Here is a 6270-nt window from a genome sequence, read left to right as displayed (position 1 = left end):
GCAAGACACCGGCCCTCAAGGCCTGGAATTGCCCACCCCTGCTCTATAGTAACAGCTGTGTTACACCATGTTTGCCTACATGCGTGACACCGTCACGTCTCTGGTGACGTGCAACTGAACTTTTGAATGTTTGGTTTTCTCCACTATTCTCATTAACAGAGCAAACTAAGGATTAGCACGTGTGCAGGCGTAAGTCTTTGTGCGCTTCAGTTTCAGGCTTGTGTCATGTTCAGATCTGCACATATGGGTCTATCCTGGTAAAGTTGCCGTGATGACTCCTGCTGAAAAATGCTGCCATCAGATTATGAGAAAAGGAATGAGTGTCTGAGAGGGGCTTTAGGTTACATGTTTGAAATCACAGAAACGTCATATCACGGCTGATTTTGGAAGCAAGAAAAATAAATGAATACATTTTTCACTCAAAGACAACAAAGAAACTGGTTGGGGAAAAAAAGGCTGCCCTCTAACATTTTGTGGAGCCCATTTGGAGATTATTTTTGAAAACATATCAAGACACACAAACCCCAAAGTTTTCAGAGGGTTCTCACAGGTTTAGCCAGTGTGTAGCACAAACATGTTTGACATCAGAGGCTCTGGTTGGGTCGTATGGAACGCCAGGACTGACATAATGAATTAATTAAACACACCATTAAATACACTCAACAAAAATATAAACGCAACACCTTTGTTACTGCTCCCATTCCCCATGGGATGGACGTAGAGACCTAAAATTCATTCCAGATACACAATATAACCATCCCTCCCAAACAGTGGTCACAAATCAGTCCAAATGTGTGGTAGTGGGCACATCTGCTATATTGAGATAATCCATCCCACCTCACAGGTGTGCCACATCAGGATGCTGATCTGACATCATGAGTAGTGCACAGGTGTACCTCAGACTGCCCACAACAAAAGGCCACCCTGGAATGTGCAGTTTTGTCTCACAGCAAAATGCCACAGATGCCACAAGCAATGAGGGAGCGTGCAATTGGCATGCTGACAGCAGGAATGTCAACCAGATCTGTCGCCCGTGCATTGAATGTTCATTTCTCAACCATAAGCCGTCTCCACAGGCGTTTCAGAGAATATGGCAGCACATCCAACCGGCCTCACAACCGCAGACCTCGTGTAACCACACCAGCCCAGGACCTCCACATCCAGCAGGTTCACCTCCAAGATCGTCTGAGACCAGCCACCCAGACAGCTGCTGGAACAATTGGTTTGCACAACCAAACAATTTCTGCACAAACTGTCAGAAACCGTCTCAGGGACGCTCAACTGCATGCCCGTCGTCCTCATCGGGGTCTTGACCTGACTCCAGCTTGTCGCCGTAACAGACTTGTGTGGGCAAATGCTCACATTCGATGGCGTCTGGCACGTTGGAGAGGTGTGCGCTTCACGGATGAATCATGGTTCACATTGTTCAGGGCAGATGGCAGCTGAGAATGTCCCAGTTCTTGCATGGCCAGCATACTCACCGGACATGTCACCCATTGAGCACGTTCGGGATGTGCTTGACCGGCGTATACGACAGCGTGTACCCACGAATATCCAACAACCTCGCACAGCCATTGAAGTGGAGTGGACCAACATTCCACAGGCCACAATTGACAATCTGATAGACTCCATGCAACGATGTGTTGCACTGCATGAGGCAAATGGTGGTCACACCAGATACTGACCGGTTCTGGGTCCCCAGACCCCCAATAGCGCAAAAAAACTGCACATTCCAGGGTGGCCTTTTGTTGTGGGCAGTCTGAGGTACACCTGTGCACTACTCATGATGTCAGATCAGCATCCTGATGTGGCACACCTGTGAGGTGGGATGGATTATCTCAATATAGCAGATGTGCCCACTACCACACATTTGGACTGATTTGTGACCACTGTTTGGGAGGGATGGTTATATTGTGTATCTGGAATGAATTTTAGGTCTCTACGTCCATCCCATGGGGAATGGGAGCAGTAACAAAGGTGTTGCGTTTATATTTTTGTTGAGTGTAATTAATTAAATGTGGCAATAAATAAACATTGTAAATAATGAATTAATTATTGGCACATTTAATTAATTATTTAATAATGTATTTAATTAATTCATTTTGGCACTATTGTCCCCTTCATGTCTCGCGTTGAAATCATCTTATCTGTCAGCCTCACCCATCAAACTGGGACTTGTGTCAAGCCAGCCTCCAGTTTGTTTTACGTTTCCTGTGTATTCAAAGTATTACGGGAATGGATGTGGAAACCGGATTTCAAAATAAAAGCCAACTTCGAGTGAATTAACAGATATGTTAAGAACATAATAACATATAATTTAGGCTTTTTTTTTTTTTTTACAAACTCTAATGTTAGATCTATATGACACAGCCTTGTACCCTAATTGTGCCCTGTCACTATCAAGGCCATCTTATTTTGGATTTCAAAGTAAAAGCCCTGTGAATCTTCATTTTTGAACTACTCTTTAAATGACTTAATAATGCTCTTAAAAGCAAAAGTCGTATTTCCAAATACTATTTGAACTTTATATCAACACTTTCCAACCACAGTCTTTTTCACAGTGATACCATATCAATATCAAGTCAGTCTGATTTTGCCTTTCACAGTAATGGCCCTTTGAAATTGCTGATATTTGACTTAATCTTTTAACGATTCAAAATGCTCTAAAATGAAAAATTCTTGTTTCCACAGGGTAATTCCACCTTAGATCAACAGTATACAGCCCCACAGTGATACCATATCAATATCAAGTCATTCTGATTATGCCTTCCAAAATAAAAGCCTTCTTAAATTGTCCATAATTGACCTAACTTTCAGTGATTTCAAAATGCACTAAAAAGGAAAATTCCTGTTTCCACAGGGTAATTCCACTCCAGATCAACAGTATACAGCCCCACAGTGATACCATATCAATATCAAGTCATTCTGATTATGCCTTCCAAAATAAATGCCCTTTCAAATTGAGCATATACAACCTACTTTTTTAACGATTTCAAAATGTTCTTAAACAGAATTTTGCTGTTTCCACAGGATAATTTCACTTTAGGTCAACAGTATACAACCTCACGATGTTACCATATCAATATCAAGTCATTCTGATTTTGCTTTCAAAAATAAAAGCATTTTCAAACTGCCCATATCTGACTTGATCCTGGAACAATTTCAAAATGCTCTAAAATGGAAAATTCCTGTTTCCACAGGGTAATTCCACTTTAGATCAACAGTATACAGCCCCACAGTGATACCATATCAATATCAAGTCATTCTGATTTTGCCTTCCAAAGTAAAAGCCTTTTCAAATTGTTCACAATTGACCTACCTTTCAGTGATTTCAAAATGCTCTAAAATGGAAAATTCCTGTTTCCACAGGGTAATTCAACTCCAGATCAACAGTATACAACCCCACAGTGATACCATATCAATATCAAGTCATTCTGATTATGCCTTCCAAAATAAAAGACTTTTCAAATTGCCACGATACGACCTACTCTTTTAAAGATTTCAAAATGCTCTAAAAGTGAAAATTGCTGTTTCCACAGGATAATTTCACTTTAGGTCAACAGTATACAGCCCCTCAGTGATACCATATCAATTTCAAGTAATTCTGATTATGCCTTCCAAAATAATGGCCTGTTGAAAATGCCCATAATTTACTTAACTTTCAGTGATTTCAGAATGCTCTAAAAAGGAAGATTTCAGTTTCCACAGGGTAATTCCACTTTAGATCAACAGTATACAACCTCACGATGTTACCATGTCAATTTCAAGTCAGTCTGATTTTGCTTTTCAAAATAAAAGCATTTTCAATTTGCCCATATATGACTTACTCTTGGAGCGAATTCAAAATGCTCTAAGATGGAAAATTGCTGTTTCCACAGCATAATTCCACTTTAGATCAATAGTATCCAACCCCACAGTGATACCATATCAATATCAAATCAGTCTGATGTTGCCTTCCAAAATAAAAGACTTTTCAAATTGCCGATATACGACCTACTCTTTTAAAGAATTCAGAACGCTCTAAAAATGAAAATTGCTCTTTCCACAGGATGAATCCATGTTAGATCAAAAGTGTACAACCACACCATGGTACTATGTCAATTTCAAGTCATTCTGATTTTGCCTTCCAAAATAATGGCCTGTTGAAAATGCCCATAACTTACCTAACTTTCAGTGATTTCAGAATGCTCTAAAAAGGAAATTTTCTGTTTCCACAGAATAATTTCACTTTAAATCAACAGTATACAACCTCACGATGTTACCATGTCAATTTCAAGTCATTCTGATTTTGCTTTCCAAAATAAAAGCCTTTTCAAATTGCCCATATATGACCTACTCTTTTAACGATTTCAAAATGCTCTTAAATGAAAAATTCATGTTTCAACAGGACAATTCCACTTTAGATCAACAGTATACAACCCCACAGAGAAACGATGTTAAGATCAAGTCACTCTGATTTTGCCTTCCAAAATAAAAATATTTTCAAATTGCCCGTAGACGACCTACTCTTTTAACGATTTCAGAATGTTTTAAAAATGAAAATTGCTGTTTCCACGGGATAATTTCACTCAAGATCGACAGTGCACACTATCACGGTGATATCAAGTCAATTTGCCTTTCAAAGTAATGGTCCATTGAAATTGTCCATGTATGACCCACTCTTTCACTGACTTCAGAATCCTATTAAAAGCAAAGTTGCTGTTTCCACAAGTTCATTTCACTCTACATTGACAGTATACAACCCCACAGTTTTATCACGTCAGTATCGGAATTATAATTGTTCATTTGGTACTTTTAATAATTAAACGCGGATGCTGTTAACAGGACAATTACTGTTTCCACTAAGTAATTGGAGTTCATGCAAACCATACACAACCTCTACAGTGGTAACATCTCAATCTCAAATCAATCTCGTTTTTCATTTCAGAGTACAAGCCTTTTGACTTTGTTTATAGGAGCTTCTCTTTCCACAACTTCAGAATGGCATTAAATGGAAAGTTCCAGCTTCTATGAATTAATACCAGTTTGTGCCAACACATATCATTGCATATAATCTAACAGTGGAGTTGGTGACCATACTTTTCGGTGACATTAGAATGCTGTTAAATAGGAAAATCCCTGTTCCCATGCAATAATTTTTCCTCTAAATCAATAATATACTCCCTCAAAGTTGTACACTGTGAAAATCAAGTCTTTCTTGTTTTGGCTTTAAAAATAATCGCCCTGGAAATGGTTTGCAAGCTGTTTTGTAATTTCTTTATTTAGAATGACATCTTTCCACAGACTTGAAATATGAACGTACTATCAATTACAACCTAGTGGCAATTTCAGCTTCCTTTTACATCATCTTTATGATTCAATTCTGTCATAATCAATTGAGTCTGATTTTGCTTTTCAAAATGAAAACCCAATATGTGTTGAAACAGCAATTTTCATTTTTAAAACATTCTGAAATAATTGAAAGAGTATATCACATATGGACAAATTCGACGGGCCATTAATTTGAAAGGCGAAATCAGACCAACATGAAATTTACATGGTTTTACTGTCGGGTTGGATACTGTTGATCTAAAGTGGAATTATCCTGTGGAAACAGCATCTTTCAATTTAAGAGCATTTTGAAATCGTTAAAAGAGTAGGTCGTCTACGGGCAATTTGAAAATACTTTTATTTTGGAAGGCAAAATCAGAGTGACTTGATCTTAACATCGTATCTCTGTGGGGTTGTATACTGTTGACCTAAAGTGGAATTGTCCTGTTGAAACATGAATTTTTCATTTAAGAGCATTTTGAAATCGTTAAAAGAGTAGGTCGTATATGGGCAATTTGAAAAAGCTTTTATTTTGAAAAGCAAAATCAGACTGACTTGAAATTGACATGGTAACATCGTGAGGTTGTATACTGTTGACCTAAAGTGAAATTATCCTGTGGAAACAGCAAAATTCTGTTTAAGAACATTTTGAAATCGTTAAAAAAGTAGGTCGTATATGCTCAATTTGAAAGGGCATTTATTTTGGAAGGCATAATCAGAATGACTTGATATTGATATGGTATCACTGTGGGGCTGTATACTGTTGATCTGGAGTTGAATTACCCTGTGGAAACAGGAAATTTCCATTTTAGAGCATTTTGAAATCACTGAAAGGTAGGTCAATTATGGACAATTTAAAAAGGCTTTTATTTTGGAAGGCATAATCAGAATGACTTGATATTGATATGGTATCACTGTGAAAAAGACTGTGGTTGGAAAGTGTTGATATAAAGTTCAAAT

The sequence above is a fragment of the Aulonocara sp. 'chitande type north' Nkhata Bay genome, linkage group LG1, assembly GCF_057382095.1.
Source record: "Aulonocara sp. 'chitande type north' Nkhata Bay isolate Kocher_YH1m ecotype deep benthic linkage group LG1, A_spYH_male_GT1.1, whole genome shotgun sequence".
Classification (NCBI taxonomy): Eukaryota; Metazoa; Chordata; class Actinopteri; order Cichliformes; family Cichlidae; genus Aulonocara; species Aulonocara sp. 'chitande type north' Nkhata Bay.
Note: the sequence above shows the minus strand (reverse complement) of the source record.